We start from the raw sequence: 18,689 nt of genomic DNA, 5'->3' as shown, positions 1-18,689 counted from the left end.
AAAAGACATGTACTCAGAAATGTATCAGCCATTGGTGAAAGAAGTTGAAGGCAACAGAAAAAGATGAGAAAATATAGCAGGTGCATGGACTGGAAGAATTAATACTGTTAAAATAACCATACTGCCAAAGACAATCTACAGATTTAATGCAATCCCTATCAGAATACCAAAGCATTTTCATAGAACTTGAAAAAGTAATTTTAAAATTTGTATAGAAACACAAAGACCCCAAATAGCCAAACAATCTTGAGAAAGAACAGAGCTGGAGGCATCAGGCACCTTTACTTCAGATTATACTGCAAAGCGACAGTAATCAAAGAGCATCGGGCCAGAGCAAAAACAGACACAAAGATCACTGGAATAGAATAGAGATCCCAGAAATAAGCCCACACGCGTATATTTAATTGATTTATGACAAAGCAGGCAATATGGAGAAAGAACTGTCTCTTCAATAAGTGGTACTAGGAAAACTGGTCAGCTACATGGAAAAGAATAAAATTAGAGTATTTTAGCACACCGTATATAAAATTAACGCAAAACTGAATAAAGACCTAAATGTAGGACCACAAAACCCCGAGAGGAAAAAACAGAACATTCTTCAACATAAATGATAGCAACAGTTTTGCGTTCAGTCTACTAAGGCAAATGAAACAAAAGCCAAAATAAACAAATGGGACTTCACTAAACTTAAAAGATTTTGCACAGCAAAGGAAACCAAAGACAAAATGAAAAGACAACCTGCTGAAGGAGAGACAATATTTGCACATGATAAGAGGTTAACACCAAAAAGATGACCAAGCAAGGGTTCATATCTAAACTACAGAAACAGCACATACAACTCAACATCAGAACTGCACCCAAAATATTTTTTTAAAAAATGAGAAGACCTAAATAGACATTTTTCCAAGGAAAAAATACAGATAGACAGCCAGAATGCACAAAGATGCTAAACATAGCTAATCGGCAATAAAATGCAAATCAAAACTATGAGATATATCACCTCAGTCTTGTCAGAATGGCTGTCATCAAAAAGGTCACAAATAACAAAGGTTAGTGAGGATGTGGAGAAAGGGAAACTCTTGTAAACTCCTGATGTGAATGTGAAGTAGTGCAGCTACTGTGGAAAGAAGAATGGAGGTTCCACAAAAAACTAAAAATAGAACTACCATAATATCCAGCAATTTCCCTCTTGGGTATATCAGAAGAAAACAAAAACACTATTTAAAAAAAAATAATAACTGCACACCAATGTTCATAACAGCGTTATTTGCCATAGCCAAGATATAGAGTCAAACTAAGTGTTCATCAATAGGTTAGGGGATAAAAAATGATATTTATGATGACTTCAGCAAAAAATGAAATTTTGCTATTTGCAAGAACATGGATGGACTTGGAGGGTATTATGCTTAGTAAAATAAGCCGCAGAGAAAACAAGCCTGGTAGGTTATCACTTACACGTGGCATCTAAAACATTGAATACAACAACAACAACAATGAAACAGACTCACAGATTAAAGAACAGACTAGTGGTTACCAGCAGGGAGAGACAGGGTGGAGGAGCAAAATAGTGGTAGGAGATTCTGAGGAAGAATCCACTATGTATAAAATCAATAATCTACAGTGACGTTCTGTATAGCATGGGGAATAGAGCCACTCTTTTATAATAAGTATAAATGGAGAAGAACCTAAACATTTATGAATCACTATGTTGTACCTCTGAAACTAATATAATAATGTAAATTAACTATAGATCAATAAAATATAAAGTAAGAAACAATAAAGGAGAGACAGATTATTAGATAGAAATCAATTAAATAAACACAAGTTTTGGAAATCAAGGAATTAAAAAACAACATGTAAGACAACATTGGCCTTTAAAGTGTACGATCTATTCATTTAAAAGAAATCATTTAAGTGGTGAAAAATGGTACCCATTCTCACAATTTTGTATATCTAGGATAAATTATTATCTACAAAAATATGTTACAAATATTCACTCAAAAAGAAAGAGAAAATTTGGATTAACCCATTTTAGTATACAAATTTAATATCAAAGTCTCTATGTAACATTGATGTGAATAAGTTCTGTTAGCCACTTCTAGTTTCTTTGTGATGTAAAATCTTTTAAAGCATAAAAATCAGCCTTTCTACATCATTCCATTAGACATACATAGAAGTTAAAAGAAATGAGAAGACAGAAAAATCAACGAGGAAGGTGAATTTACTGAGAAACAGCCATTCGTTCTCCCTCCTCCTTTGCTTTTCCTCCTTTCCCAGGTCTCTTTCGGTTCCAATCAAGAGAAGTCTTGAGAATTCTGAGAATATTTCTTTGAGGGCTTCAAACCACCATACCTATGTCCTCTGCCACAACTACACACACGGGAACAAAAATAAACCTCTGCTATCTAATCATGTAGGAGAGATTCATGCAAAATAAACTCCTACATGGAGACCAACAGGTGAGTTTTCTACCTGTTCTTTATAATGTCCTTCCATTATAGTAAATCCCACACATTATGAGGCAGAAGGGGTTATGTGAGCTCTTCCTTGAAGTCAAAAACCTTGCATTCATTTCAAGTACCTGGTGATCATAGGGTACAGCCAGGGAAGGTGCCATCACCCTCGGGGGGGGGGGGCGGTGAATGGGCTTCCGCAACCATGCACCTCCTGATGAACAGATTCTGAAGAAACAAAGGGCGGTCACACCGCAGCCAGCCTGTCAGGCTGTCGGGCCACTGGGCAACCCCACCAGTCTGGAAGTGCCCCATAAGTTGCTCAAAGCAAAACTCTGCACCCCCACCGTGAAGCCAGGCAATTTGGGCCAGAGAGTCAGAGGAGACCGGTAATCAACTCCTCCTCTCTGCTCACCTCCTTGGGGTTACAGCAACCCCATCTCCAAACCCAACTCTGATCCTGGAGTGCCAAGGTGAGAGCACAGGTGGGCTCTGCCGGTGCTTCAGTGCCTTCTGGGAAGCCCCCTAGTTTGAATATGATTTGAGTTTGATCCTGAGAAACCATCAGAACTTCCCACCAGAGATAAATGAGGAGATTCTGGCCTTTATTAGTGCGCACAGTGAGCCCGGTTGTCTTGGCTGTACTTGCCAACCCTCCTATTTTACGCACCTATGTTTATCCACCTTCCTCCCTGTGAGTACCTTTGATTAACCCTGAGCTCAGACTCCTGACCTATTACAGTGACTTTTTCAGTCTTTCTTTAAAAATGTACAGGTAGGGTTTCTCTGGTGGCGCAGTGGTCGAGAGTCTGCCTGCAATGCAGGGGACACAGGTTCATGCCCCAGTACGGGAGGATCCCACATGCCGTGGAGCGGCTAGGCCCATGAGCCATGGCCGCTGAGCCTGTGCGTCCAGAGCCTGTGCTCCACGATGGGAGAAACCACAACAGTGAGCGGCCCGCGTACCGCAAAAAAAAAAAAGAAAAAAAAAAAAAAGGACAGGTAATAAAATGAATTTAACCTAGAAGCAGCAGCTCAGTAAGGGAAATAAAATCATCAGAAGTTATCTAATCACAGCCACAGCCATCCAGGGCCCTGTCTTATCTGCTGGGGCATAAGAATGGGACCTTCCTAAACTTGAAGGGCATCCAATCAGATAAGTTGATTACGCTCACCTCTGGCTCTTGGAGGGACTGCTAGGCAGTCTACCCAGTGTATACTGACTGCAAAACACAGTCATGGTTTTGAAACACCTATGCTCCAGGAAAGATTTTTGCGGTGCATGGGGAAGGTTTCTTTTTGACATCAAGCAAAAAATAAGTCACCAAGCCCTTTGAGCACAGGGCTTCTTAAGAGGGAAGTAGAAGGAAGGAATGGGCAGAAAACATGATCTCCTCGGAAGTGCAGGGCGTTTTTCCAAAAGAGTAGGATTTAGTCTCAGTTTAAGGAGAACACCTTTAAATAGCTGGGACAGCTCCAAACTGCAGTTTAGGGAACGAGTGCTCCAAAAGAACAATGCTTTACAAGTCCTGGCCAGGCAGCAAGAGGATGAAGAGTTGGTTTTGCATAGTTTTGAACGCAGGAGTAAAGAAACCGAGGCATCCCTGACTAAAAGGGCCTGAGATCCTGTGGCATCAGTGGGTCAGTCAGTTGCAGGGGGCAGGGGGTGTGGGGGGCGATATTTCTCTCTCAACGTCTCCCAGGGCAGCCACCCCTCCCTACCCCACCCCCCTACTCCCTTCACCCTTCCTCCCTCCACTGTCGGGTCCCCAGGGACAGCACTTCTTAAGCTGGAGCGCTCAAGCACCATCTCTGCAGTCTGGATTCTTCCTGGAGCCTGGCAAGTTCTGGGACAGGAAGCCAGGTCTGCAAGGCCGCTGGGGTGCAGTCAGCCCTGGAGGTCTGGAGGGGAAATGGAGCCCTGAAGCCCACCCACGTCCTTGAAGCCGAGGGAGGAACACATCCTTCTAACAGTACTTCTCAGGGGTCAGCATGCTCCCCACCCGACGGTGATCCATACTCACTTGAGGCAACAAGGACTGCCTCTAACTGGCCCCCTCGATTGCGCCTTAAGGGTCCTCGCACATGTGTCATAGCGCAGGCCCTGGATCTCTTTAGTCAGCCTAGGCCAGTGCTGCCGGGGTCCCTCCAGTCCCATCCCCCAGCCCCTCCCTCTGGGACTGTATCTAATAGAAGAAAGAGCACAGAGGAATTGGCTAAATCAAGGGACCTGGGAGCCTGGGTATGAGTTTGAAGACCGAGAACCTAAGGCACAATTACATATTATCGGAGACTCTTGTGGGGTGTGTGGGGTGAGGTTAGGAGGCTGAGAGGCTGAGTCGACCTGGTGAGTCCAGCCCCAGGACACCACACAGCCCCGTCCCCGCTTCCCTGCCATCAGACAAGGGGTGCCGCAACTCCAGCCGGGACTCTGCACTTCCCCCTCCCTGATTCTCCTCCAGAAGAGCAGGTGGTCCCGCTCTGAGGGCAGCGACAAGACAACGGACCAAGTCCCCCCGCACTAAGGCGCTACTGGAAGCTCTTCCTGCACAGCAGTGCTGGCTTGGAGCAAACCCGAGCACCGCCAAAGTTGGTCTCGTCCTGCAGCGGAGGGACGCAGGGTTTAAGCCAGCTGCCCTGGCTTTAAAGCAATCAGCCCCCCCTTTAAGTCAGGTGACCCGACTTTACATCACTGTGTGCCCCTCAAGCCTGCAACTTCAAAAGTTGGGAACTTCACTTTGATCCCAGCACCTCACATAGCTGAATGCACACTAGTCACCCCCAAGCCTGGCTTAGAGGCAGGATATAAGGTAAGGGGATGGGCGTGCACTCATGGTGATGAGGGTGTACTTCATGTACCAGAAGGGTCTAGGCACTCTGGGGTACAGCTAGCAGTGCACGATACAGCAGCTCCCTGGCAAAGCTGGTGAGGCCCAGGGAGAGCAGACACACCCATGCGTGCAGAGGTTCCAGGATGGGAGCTGGAGCACAGCCAGCCGGGAGGGTGTGAAAGTGGAGGATCTGAGCCTTTTGTGAAAGGCAGACACAGAGGATGGATGAGAAACAAAGACCAGATGAAATATGGATTTGAAAAACACACCCTGCTCTTGAAATTGGGGTGGGGGGGCACCCCAGACTTGAGACTTCTTACTCCCCAGTACCTAGTGCTTTGGCCTTTGCCCAATTACTTATAAAATTTACTGATAATATCTAACCCATAGAATACTGCATTTGTAGTGGTATTGCATGTTAATGTTTCTATAGTGGAAAAATCTTTTCTACAAGAAACATGTACACTATCTGAAATCAACTAAAACCCCTCTTTATAAAGTATTATATTGGACTTCCCTGGTGGCGCAGTGGTTAAGAATATGCCTGCCAACGCAGGGGACATGGGTTCGAGCCCTGGTCAGGGAAGATCTCACATGCTGCGGAGCAGTTATGCCCATGCGCCACAACTAGTGAACCTGCAGGCCACAACTACTGAAGCCCGTGGGCCTAGAGCCGGTGTTCCACAACAAGCGCAGCAAGAGAAGCCACTGCAATGAGAAGCCCGCGCACCACAACAAAGAGTAGCCCCCGCTCGCCGCACCTGGAGAAAGCCCGCGCACAGCAACGAAGACCCAACACAGCCAAAAATTAATTAATTAATTAATTAATTTTAAAAAGTACTATATCCTTCTATACATCTTCTCTGGGAAGCACAGAGATGGCGTGGGAGAGTGAGAAAGACCAATATTTAGTGCACATCTCTCATGCAGGTGCTCTGCTGGCTCAGATACATTTATCCCCACTTTACAAAGGAGGAAATAAGCTCAGAGAGGTTTAGTAATGTTCCCAAAGCCAAACAGCTATTGAGTGGCAGAACCAAGATCTGAACCAAGTCTGTTACCTCCAAAGCCTAAGTCCTCATCACAACAAAACTCAATTAATATTTACATTTATCGAATTACATTGCAGCCTGGGGAGTTCTTGGCACAATCCTGAATAAGAGTGAGAAAGAAAAAAATAGCATTGTTCCTACAGTCAACCAAAATTTTTGGAGCAGCGGCTAGATGCCTGGTCCTTTTTGGGGTTCAGCAGTGATCACGACAGGAAAAGTCGTGCTTTCATGAACCATGTAGTGGGGAGGAGAGACGGGTGCAACTTGGGTGAGGGATTTCACCTTGCTGGGCCTCTGTTTTCTCATCTGGAAAATGGGATGGGTGTTCCTCATTTTCTGGGATTGTCCGGCTGGACATTCTCTGATTCCATAAGAAGCATTTGTTTTCCTGTTTCTTTAAAATTCATTCAAGCCATGAGCCGTGATGCATGATGTTAGCTGCTCCCCAAATCACTCTTCCCCACCCTTTTCCTGTGATCAGGTCTTTCCCGAAACATGACTCACAATCAGTCAAGTCACAGAACCTAAGGGGCACCCAGCAGAAAAATTCCAACCCTTGCTTCTCAGGAGCTCTGTGGTCTACCTGCCAGGTAAACTTAACTCACCTGGGACAAGGTGGCCATCCCTGGTTTCACATCAACATGATCTCAGGCACAAACCTCCTTTTTTTCCATTTGGTCTTTAAGTTACTTGTTGAAACAACTGTACAAATATGACAAAGGTATAAATCAGGCATCTTCTGCCCTCAGCGCCTACTAATACATGATGTTCTGCCACTTTAAGGATAAAGATAGAACATTTCAACATTCTGCTGCCCTCATCATTTGTCATTTTTGTTGATATTTCTATTGAATACATCTTTCAATATTTTAACAATGGAACATTTATTTAGGTTGCTCCAGACCCAGCCTTTAGTGGTAAGGGATTTGTTGTCATATTTCAATTATGTTTCCTTTAAAAACCATTATCCTATTTAAATGGATTAAGTCAATTCTATAGGCATGTATCTTATGATATTCATGAAGTTAATACATAGAGGGCAGTAGTACAAGTTGATCGCACTTGAGAACCTCTAGTAGCACAGTTAAGTGTACATAGTATCTATGTGTAAACCAAAGTACATGCCGAGTGAGATTCTCCTACCCTTTTCACTCTGTGCCCCTCAAACCTGTGAGAAATGGAATATTTCTTGCCATCTCAGTAAACAAAGGATATCACAGTCATCAGCCCTTGCAGCCCTCCAGTGTGAGCCGCGAGCCCTGAGGATGTCAGGATATGCAAATACAGAATGCAGGCCCCAGAGCGCTGAGGTGCATATGAAAGGAAGGAATTCAGGGAGCCCAGCCTCTGGCATCTCCGCAAACAAAGAAAAGCGCTGCATTCCTCACGTGGGGAGAGCGGGTTTTCCTTAGTTAACAATCACCTGCTGATGGTCCCCATTACCTGCGCCAGTGCCCTGCCCTATCCCCTGCCCCGGTCCTTTAGCTCAGGGAGGAAGGAGGGCAGAGGGACTCCGCTGAATAAGGGGCCTGCGAGCCTCGGGAGGAGTTTTTAGCCGCCTTCCCCGCAGTCGGGGGGAGGCGCGCTGACGCTGCAGCCGGGCCCTGCGCCTCCCTTGCCCCGTTTCCCCTCAGGACACTCAGGCCGACCCCCTCCCTACGCCCCCCAGGCCCCGCGAGCCAGGCCGAGGGCAGGGGCGAGAGGAGGGACCGAAGTTCCCGGGACCAGACGCTGGGGGCCACCCTTTCTGCACAGCAGCGGCGGGTGGCAGCGAACCCCTGCCCCTCAGAAGCTGGTCTTGCCCTGCCGCCAGGGCACCGTACCAGGCGGAGGGTCGGCGCCCACTTACCCGGCCCGCCGTCCGCACGACTGTCGCGGCTTCGGCCTCCGGGGCCCCTCCAGAGCCGGCAGCGTCAGTGAGGCCGCCCTCGCCGCGGGCTCCGGGGCAGTTCCGTGAAGGCGGAGGGAAGAGACCCCGAGCCGGGAGCTCCAGCTCTGCGGAAACGCGGGCTCCGTTCTGGGCGCAGTGGGTGGGACTGCTCTGCCCCGAGGCCTTCTGGGAGGGACGGAGGCGCCGGGGGAGGGAGCCGCCAGGAGCGCAGGGCCCCGTCGGAGGTCCTGGAGGGGCGGCCCGGCCTGAGGGCCCCGCCCACTGTGACCGCAGCCCAGGCATTTTTCCTGGAGTCCTACACTACAAAGTTAGAAAGATACACGGTCTATGGTAAATATTCACAAATGATTGTTGCTGCTGTGCTTTCTATCCTATTAAAGGTGTAAAATCCATAAAACACTTTAAGTTCAAAATTAAATATGAATTTTTACCTTTCTAATTATGTCTCTGCTCTTCACAATTGTCGTTAATGAATCAGAGACTGTGGCATCACTAGTTAAAAGTGAGCTTGTTAAAAAAATAGAACTCAGGCCCACCGGACCTACTGAATCACAATCTGAACTTTTACAATCTCCCCAGTGTACTTGTGTACCCATGAATAGTTGAAAGGTACATTTCTACCTCGACACGTCTTTTCTGTCTGAGAAATACACACATTTTATCCAATTTGATATAAATAAAACACTCAAAAATGCATATGCCTGTGTTGAAACCATCATTTTATCATTTCTTTTCCAGATAAGTATAGTCTCTATACTGGTTTTGTGGATCACATGCCACACTCTTTTCTTGTAGTTAGAAATAAGATAGAGAAACTTACTTTGTAAAAAATATATATATATATATATATATATATATATATATATATATATATATACATTAGTGGGTAATTGAAGACACTCTTCTAAATTAAAACCAGTTCTCTTAACTTGCTCTTTTCTTCTTGGGTCACATTATGAACTCTTCCCGTGGCCACATGGTATGTGTACTTTTAATTTCAGGGACTGCTGACATTCCAGGATATGGCCATAGTTTTCTCTCAAGAGGACAGGCAATGCCTGGACCAAGATCAGTGGGAACTGTCCAGGTATGTGATGTTAGACAAGTATAGGAACCTGCTCTCCTTGGGTGAGGATACCTTCCTTCCAGAATTCCTTATCCAACCACAGGGTTTAGAGTCCTTCATTTGTAGAATGTCTCCTGGAATCTTCTGCTTCCTACAATAGGGTTCCAGATTGCAACGTTTCAGGAAAGATTGGGAGTTTGTGGGTATAATTTATCTTATTCTTTTAACATTGCAGCCTCCCTCAGCCGCATAGCACAGGGAGACCAGCTCAGTGCTTTGTGACCACCTAGAGGGGTGGGATAGGGAGGGTGGGAGGGAGGGAGATGCAAGAGGGAAGAAATATGGGAACATATGCTTATGTATAACTGACTCACTTTGTTATAAAGCAGAAAATAACACATCATTGTAAAGGAATTATACTCCAATAAAGATGTTAAAAAATAATAAAAATAATAAAATAAAATTGCAGCCTCCCTTTTAATATACTTTGTAACTGCTTGGGCTGTGTCTATATGAACTGTGTACTATATGCTTCTGTCACAGTCCTTACAATATTTTATTGTCTTATTTTCTGTAACAATTCTCCATGGATTCTTTGGGCTTAAGGTATACTAAAAGGGAGACTGCGATTCTGGGACTTCCCTGGTGATGAAGTGGTTAAGAATGCGCCTGCCAATGCAGGGGACACGGGTTCGATCCCTGGTCTGGGAAGATCCCAGTTGCCACAGAGCAACTAAGCCAGTGGGCTACAACTACTGAGCCTGTGTGCCACAACTACTGAAGCTGGTGCGCCTTGGGCCCGTGTGTCATTTATTTTTTGGAGAAGCAACCACCTCTGAGTGATCAAAATTTAGACCAACTAGTCAAAATGCTTTATCACCTGTTCTAAAACACTGATCAACAGAACAAGTTTTACTAGGGATAACAGTGTAATTGTATTCTGGAGTTCATAGCGGCAATATGGTTTATGACCTTGATGCTGGATCACGACATTTCAATGGTATAACTGCTTTTAATTGTTCAACGATTAAAGTCTCACGTGATCTGAGTTCTGTCTGGTTGCTTTCTGTCTATTGCAGATTTCTGCCAGTAGGAAAGGACAAGAGCATTGCGGCTTACTTTACAAAATGTCTGGAAACTAAATGATGATATACTCTACATTCAATTAATTTATACATACCCTACTGTAGAACCATGTTTGTTAAGGTGGCAGAGCCCAGTAATTATGTAAAACTGAAACCTTTATCTGCACTGGTTCAAGTCCTCTTCCTAAGAATATGTTTATAATCAACATTCTTTCACAAATGACCCAATTTAATTCACCATAACATTCCTCATATTAATTAAATGGAAAATCCTAGGCTATATACAAATCCAGAAAGGGCCAACAATCCTCAGCCCCCATGGATGATTACAAACCATTGCTGAGGCATACAAATTACTTCTTAAAGAACCACTATGTCCATCAACATCATCAATTTATATATTATTGCCCCAATGCTAACCTTAACCCTGGCTCTCAAAACATGAATTCCTCTTCCCATATCTTACCCACTAATTAATATAAATGTTGGCATATTATTTATATTAGCCATATCACCCCTAGCCATTTATTCCATTCTCAGATCTGGATGAGCTTCATGTTCAGAATACTCACTCACTGGAGCCCTAGGGACAGTAGCACACACACTCTCATATGAAGTAATGTAGCAGTTATTCTACTCTCAGTCTTACTGATAAATGGATCATTTACACTTTCAACAGTAATTATTACACGAGAACGCCTATGACTAGTTTTCTCCTGACCCCTACCCAGAATTTGATTATCTCCGCGGTAGCAGAAATCCAATGAAGCCCCACTTGAGTTAACAGAAGTAGAATCAAAACCTGTATATGTCTTCAATGTAGAAAATGTAGCAGGCCCATTCACCCCGTCCTTCCTAGAGAATATGTCAATTTCCTTATAATAAACGTTTCCGCAACAATCTATTTTTAGGAGCATTCGACAATCCCTAGGTGCCAGAATTATAGATTCTTTCATCTTGTGAATATAGTTTTTTTTAAAAAATGATTTTTTATAGTTTTACTGCTTTTAAACAAAATGTACTCCATTGCTGTGGAATATTCCTTCATAGGAGCGTGCATGGTTCATTTCTGCATCTGCTTGTGATGGTCTTCAGGTTCTTTCAGGTTTGGCTCCTGTGGCTGCAGAGTCCATGTCTGTGTGTCCTGGTGCAGGGCTGGGGGGGTTGTGTTCAGCTGGGAGGAACACTGTGGGTCTGTGTGCACGGACTTCGCTCTCTGAGGCCCGATTGTTTCAGAAGTGGTTGCACCCCCCGCTGCGCACCAGGCTTTCCATTGCTCCACATCCTGCTGATATTTGATACTGTGTCTTCATGTCTGCCATTCTGGTAGGTGTGTGCACAGTAGTTTTCTTACGGTTTTAATCCATCGGTTGTTAGTGAAGTTGTGCATCTTGTGTTATTCACGGACTACTTCCTGTTGGTTTTTTTTTTAAGTTTTAAAAATTTGGTCCAATACACAAAACATAAACTTTACTATCTTAACCATTTTTAAGTGCACATTTCAGGGTCCAGAAGTAATTCGCACTGTTGTGCAAACTTGACCGCCATCGCCCTCCAGAATATTTTCATCCTGCAAAATTGAAACAGTCCCCATTAAACACTCAGTCGCCATTGTCCCTCCCTCAGCCCCTGGCACTCACCATCCTACTTTCTGTCTCTATGTTTCCGACTGCTCTAGGGGCCTTGTATGAGTGGATCAAGCACTGTTTGTTTGTCTGTGTCTAGCTTACATCACTGAGCATTAATGCCCTCAAGGTTCATCCCTGCTGCAGCCTGTGTCAGAATTGCCTTCCCTTTTAGGCTGAACAACATTCCTTTGTATTGATGGACCATGTTTTTCTTCTCCATTCATCCATTAGTGGACACATGTACTATCTACATTCATTTCTCCTGTCATAATATTTGTGGAATAACGTCAGAAAGTCCTATGAATCAAAAGTCATTTGCCATTAACTTTTTCCTTAAGCTTTTTATTGTGAAAAACATCAAAGCTAAGAAAAGGGAAAAATACATGTCAGCTTCACTTGTGTTCAGGACTTAATGCTTTACGGACTCACTTTATGGATTCACTTTATTCCCTGTGTGTGTGCTATGTACATGCGTGTGCATGTGCCTGTTTGCATACCTATGCTGTGCATGTGCATAGGTATGTGCACTTGCACACGTTCGTTAGTGTGCACTTGCTCACGTTAGTGTGTGCATGGGCATATGCGTGCATGTGTGTTCATATGCTAGTGTGTGAATATATTTGTGCTGTGCACCTACATATGTTTGTGTGTGTGCTATGCCCGCCTGTGTGCACAACTGTGTGTTTGCTGGAACCACTTGCAGATATATCCACACGCAGCTGCTCTAACAATCCTGCGTAGCCACGTAAAGGTCACAGATCTCAGGGATTTAAATGGATGGAGCAGGATGTCCTGACACAGAGTCTGTCTTCCAATGACTGTCACGGTCTCAGTAACATCCTTCACACCTTCCTTAAGCCCCATTCAGGGTCCAGTTTAGACCCCCATTACATTCAGTCACCTGCCCCAGGTCCCCTAAAGCTACAATGTCACAGTTGGAGAGGCCGGCCAAGGCTGGGGATGCCCCTCCTGTTGGCCTGGCCTCCAGGCCCTGCACTTGGCTCCTGTGTTCCCATCTCTCAGCCAGGCCCCGACTTGGATGGGGCCGCCACCTCTTTCCTCACAGTGTCCCATCACCCAGTCAAGGGGGTTCATTCTCCCAAAGTCAGCATCAGGAGTGGGGGCGTGACAGTCCCCACTGGGTCTCCTTCATGTGAGACCTTGTCCTTTTTTTTTTTTTTTTTTTTTTTTTTTGCGGTATGCGGGCCTCTCACTGTTGTGGCCTCCCCCGTTGCGGAGCACAGGCTCCGGACGCGCAGGCTCCGGACGCGCAGGCTCAGCGGCCATGGCTCACGGGCCCAGCCGCTCCGCGGCATATGGGATCCTCCCAGACCGGGGCACGAACCCGTATCCCCTGCATCGGCAGGCGGACTCTCAACCACTTGCGCCACCAGGGAGGCCCGACCTTGTCCTTTTGAAAGAGCAGGCGCCCTGCCCTCGGGGGTGGGGGCTGGGGGGTGACATGCGGCCCACGATGGGCAGGCGGGTCACCAGGTGGGGCGAGCCAGTGTGCAAGGAGCTCCGCGGTGGGTTCTCCTCTCCAACAGCTTCTGTGCCCCTACCTCTCCCCGTGACTCCCCTCGAAGACAGCGCGGTGCCCGGGACGGGAGCCATGGGAGCTGTCAGCCACTGCCCCCTCTACACACACGCACACGCACACGCACACACACACACACACACATGCACATGCACACGCTGCAGGGAAGCAGGACCTGAGTGCAGGGCTCTCAGCGGCCCTGAGCTCCCCGCCCGGAATTGGCCAGTGGAATGGACAGACCGGATCTCCCGGCCCGGACCATGCAGGACTGTCCTGCCTGGGTTCCAGTGCGGCCGCCTCCTTCTGGAAGCCTGGGAGGCTGGAATCAGGCCACTTCTTGTCTGTCCTGGCAGCAGACGGGGCTGCACTCTCAGAAGTTCATGGCTCACCCATGGATCCTGACCATCAGGTGGCCAGAGAAATTGGTAACATTTCTGTTTTGCCTGTTGAAATGTTTAATGACAAAGATTTTGTTCAGTTTCCTGATGTGGGTGTCCAAAGATGAGAGACCCATGTGTGTGATCTGTACCTCCTATGAGATCAGCCCTAAGCTAGTTTAAACATGGTCAAGTTCTGTCTACATGGTAGATTTAGACCTCTGCATGTCCTTTCTACTGATTATGTTCAGAGCTGACCATGTGTTGTCTATAAGAAGAAGATTTAGGCCTGACCATGTTCTGTGTACGCTAGGACTATGGGAACCTGGGTAGAAACCCGGCCTGGCCTCAGGACTGGGAAGCTCCGTGCCTGCATCTGAAGGTGAGTGCTTAAATGTCTGGGGTCTGGAACTGAGGTGGGCTTCTCTAAGTAACAGCCTCTCTTCTGAGTGTGGTTACTTGGTCCTCCCAAGGGTCAGTGCTCTGGTCGGGGCCTTAGTCTTAATCCCTGTAAGGTTCACCTTCCCTGGGGCTCGTGGAGAATCCACAGGAGGGCTACCTGGCAATAATTCCAATTCACCAGCACGTGCATGGTGCGTAGGGAGGCAGGTTTAGCCGGTGAATTGATTGCAGGGCACGCAGATCGGGCAAAAGCCCGATGGGTAACAGCTGAGGCTGCTGCTGAGCTCTCCTTCCATTCTACCGTCCCTACTCAGAAGCGTCCAGAGCTGCCCCTCTGCTTTCAGCCCTGCTGTCCTGTGAGTTATCTCAACAAGCATGTGAGACAAGAAAGGACTGAGCCTGCCAGAGCCAAGTAGTGTGTTCAACTTTAGCATGAAAGCTTTAAAAACAGGTAAAATCAACAGAATCAAACTGAAAAGAGGAGGACTTCTCTGGTACAAGTGTGGGGAGAGGAGACCCACCTGCCACATTTTCCCATCCCAGGAGGCCCCAGGAACACAGCTTGTTTCCACATGAGGGGATCCACCAGCAGAGCCATGGTGTCCTGACCAAGGGGACATGTCACCCCAGGTGCAGGGTCTGGGGAGGTGAGGTCACCCTGGAGACTGTGCACGTGTGACCCCAGTTGGGGGAGTCTGGGGAGGGCGGTTCACCCTGGGACTGTGGACATGTGACTCAGGTGGAGAGGTCTGGGTAGGAGGGGTCACCTGTTGAGAGAGAACGTGTGACTTTAGGTGCAGGGTCTAGGGAGGTGGGGTCACCGTGGTGAGTGTGGACGTGCGACCCCAGGTAAAGAGTGTGGGGACTGTGTGGCTCTCACCACATCTGCATGGGTCAGGATCACATGTACGGGGAGAGCCCATATGTGCTCTTTGCCTGCAGTGTGTCTTTTCCCCTTTGAGATTTCCAACCTCTGCATTAAGGGTATTGACCTGATTAACCTGTGGTACCTTTTCTTCTCTTAGTCTTCTCACATTCATGTGAGGTCAGGCATGTTTGAGTGGGTTGCTGCTCTGTGTTCTGGTGAGTGACAATGCTTGGTGGTATCGTATTAATAACATATCATATCATATGTCTAATCTATGGGGGTCACCACTGCCTGGGTCCCCCTGGACAGAGGTCAGGTGAGCACAGACTAGCCCCCCCTAAGAATGGTCTCCCATGTGCCATGTGAGGGTACCGTGATGGCCCCTAAGGTAGTGGACTGTGTCTGGGCCTCTGACATCTGTGATGAAGGGGAGTCGAAATGGAATCACAGTGAACAAGACATTATTTTAAGAATTTATTTTAAGTGAAATAAAACACACGTCACATACCCTTTACCATCTTCACCATTTTAAGTGCACGTTTCTGAGGCATCAGATCTATTCACTTTCTCGTGGAGCCATCACCACCATTGCTAGGACTTTTCATCTTGCAAAACCAAAGTTCCACAACCACGAACGTCTCACTCCCCATTCTCTCCCACTGCCCCTGGCACCGATATCCACTTCAGTCCCTGAGTTGTGGACTCCAGGGCACCCACTGGAGTGGAATCCTGCCGTGTTTGCTGAGGGGTCACTTTGGAAGAGCTGACTTTCAGCCTGAAGCTCTGCCTGTTTGCATCTGAAGAATCTGCATTTAAGGAGAGGGTGTATGAGGAAGGGGCTGTATGAGGGACAAAGGTGTCTGGGGTGCAGATGAGCCAGGACCTGACCAGCTGCCTGTTGGGTCCTCTGGATCCATCTCTTGGTCTGTGCCTCATCTGCATCATCACTGTTCCCGCTGGCACCCCTGGGGTGCTGTCTGAGTGAGATTCCCCTGGTGCCCCTGCTCTCCTCCCCTCCTCCTGCTGGTTGGGGAGGAAACTGCTTGCTGTGGGGTCTGTACTCCTGAGGCAGGAAGGACCCTGCAGCGTGGACCTGCAGAGTGTGGGTGTGGCCCCAAGAGCAGGGGACCCACATAGGACACAGCATTGGGGCGTGACAAGTGCTGGGGCTGCCCCATCACCGACAGGGAATGTTGCCAAGATCCTGCTCGGGAGGGCGTGGTGGGTGGCCTGGGACCCCAGAGGCCCCATTCCTATCCTGGAGCTTGGAGGGTGCATCCCCATGGGCTCCAGATTCAACCCATATCTCAGCCACATCCCTCTGTCCTGTCTTTGACCTCAGGAAAATGAGCTCTCTTGTCCACAACATAGGCCTGGTCCTGTCGGTATTAGGATTCTTTAATTTAGGCATCCTGGGATAGCAGCTCTTTTTAGGCCTGAGAAGGAACAGCTCAGGAGTGTACAACAATTTCAGATGAAACTAATCTTCAATGACTATCTCTATAGTGCTAGGTTGTTGACTTCTATTAATCACTGTTCTCCTGGTTTTAGCTCTGATGTGGGGATTACAGAGCAGTCAACATTTAAATCTTCTTAATCTGTGTATTTGTAGCATCAGTATCATTACTGACCCATAGTTTTTATGCTTTGGGAAGAGTTATTGATTTCATGTATCATGTAAAGGATTCACAATGATGATAGAGCAGCTAAGATTACAATAATGGCTGGTAAAATGTTCAAATTTTCTCTACCTGTGCATCTATTGTACATATATGAGTTAGTTTAATTGTCAATATTAGTGAAATAATATAGAGGACTAGAGAACTTCTTTTAAAAATCACTATTAATGTGTGTGATGAAAATGTAAAAGTTCTTCCATAATCGGTGATGTTGTATCTTGAGAGCTTAGATGAAATTGATATGCCTTTGTGATATATACTATTTTAGCCTATGATTTCACTTTGAAAGTTTTACATCACTTTTTACTTTTATCTCATTTATTGAGAAAGACATAATTGTTATGCTGTTGGCTTCAAACTGCTTGAAAAGGACTTGAGTCCTACCTTATTTTACATTTACATAGGTAGGACTTCAAATATAGGATATGGTGGAGGGCATCCGTGCAACCATTCTAGGTTAGGAGCAGCAGTTTCCACTGCTGAGACTTCTCGTTTGGACACAAATGGTTTTCACAGTATGAAGATTATTAGCATTACTGCTGCTACTGAGACGAATGAGCCTAAAGACAAAATATTTCATGTTGTGTGTGCCTCAGAGGAATGTAGTAACCTCCCTGAGAGGCCAAGAAAGTGCTGCAGGAAGTCATATTTACTACTACAAATATACCTGTGAAGTGAGTTTTGCTACTGCTGAGTTAACTGTGTAACCTGAGAATAGTGGGAATCAGTGTAGGAAGCCTCCTATAATAGTGAAGACTGCTCCCATGGACACTACGTCATGGAAGTGTGCTACTACATAGTATGTATCCTGGAGGACAATGTCTGGGGATGAGTTGGCTAAGATGATTCCTGTCAAACCACCTACTGTAAAAAGGAAAATAAAGCCTAAAACTCATAATAGAGTGGGATCTCATATAATATTACCTCCGTGAAGAGTTGCTAATCAGGGACTTCCCTGGTGATGCAGTGGTAAAGAATTGGCCTGCCAATATAGGTGAAACGGGTTTGATCCCCGGTCCAGGAAGATTCCACATGCCGCGGAGCAAAAAGCCCGTGCGCCACAACTACTGAGCCTGCCCTCTAGAGCCCGTGAGCCACAACTACTGAAGGCCACATGCCTAGAGCCTGTGCTCTGCAACAAGAGAAGCCACCGCCATGAGAAGCCTGCGCATGGCGACGAAGAGTAGCTCCCGCTCACCGCAACGAGAGAAAGCCGGTGCGCAGCAACGAAGACCCAACGCAGCCAAAAATAAAAAAATTAAAAAATTAAATAAAGAGTTTCTAATCGGCTAGATACTTTTACTCCTGTAGGGATAGAAGTAATTATGGTAGCTGATGCAAAGTATGCTACTGAGTCGACAGCTATCCTTATGGTAAATATAAGATGGGCCCACAAGAGAAATCCTAAAAGGCCAGTGGACATGACTCATAATATTCCCAAATAGCTGAAAGGCAGTTTTTGTCCTAAATCGTATGTAATGATATGTGAAATTATAACAAACCCTGGTAGGCCATGAATACACACACTTCAGGGTGACCAAAGAATCAAACTAGGTGTTGCTATAGGATTCGGTTTCCTCCTGCAGGGTCAAAGAATGTAGTGTTGAGATTTCTATCTCTTAACAGTATGGCAATTCTGGCTGCTTGGACTGAGAGTGGTAATTATAGTAATATGGCTATAGTTAGGGAAGACTAAACAAATAATGGTGTTTGGTATTGGGATTTGACTGCTGGTTTTGGATTAAAGACTATAGTAATACAAGAAATAGCACGAAGAATTGAAGAGACACCTGCTAAAGGTAAGGAGGAAATGGTTAGGT

The 18,689-nt window shown here is 46.3% G+C and overlaps 1 long non-coding RNA gene across 7 annotated transcripts in view; it reads right to left on the bottom strand.

The window, feature by feature from the left end:
• Window positions 1-8,363, bottom strand: part of LOC132478336 (uncharacterized) — a 68,653-nt gene extending 60,290 nt beyond the window's left edge. For 6 of the 7 annotated variants that reach the window (XR_009530388.1, XR_009530384.1, XR_009530386.1 and 3 more), the window contains exons 1-2: window positions 8,186-8,363; window positions 6,942-7,038 (exon numbers count right to left, since the gene is read on the bottom strand). This is a non-coding gene — a long non-coding RNA (uncharacterized LOC132478336). The remainder of the gene's footprint in view (window positions 1-6,941; window positions 7,039-8,185) is intronic. The other variant, XR_009530385.1, reaches the window with a different exon arrangement.
• Between the last annotated feature and the right edge of the window lie 10,326 nt (window positions 8,364-18,689).

This window comes from Mesoplodon densirostris, chromosome 18, assembly GCF_025265405.1.
Source record: "Mesoplodon densirostris isolate mMesDen1 chromosome 18, mMesDen1 primary haplotype, whole genome shotgun sequence".
Taxonomy (NCBI): Eukaryota; Metazoa; Chordata; class Mammalia; order Artiodactyla; family Ziphiidae; genus Mesoplodon; species Mesoplodon densirostris.
Note: the sequence above shows the minus strand (reverse complement) of the source record. Positions and strands in the feature narration are given on the sequence as shown.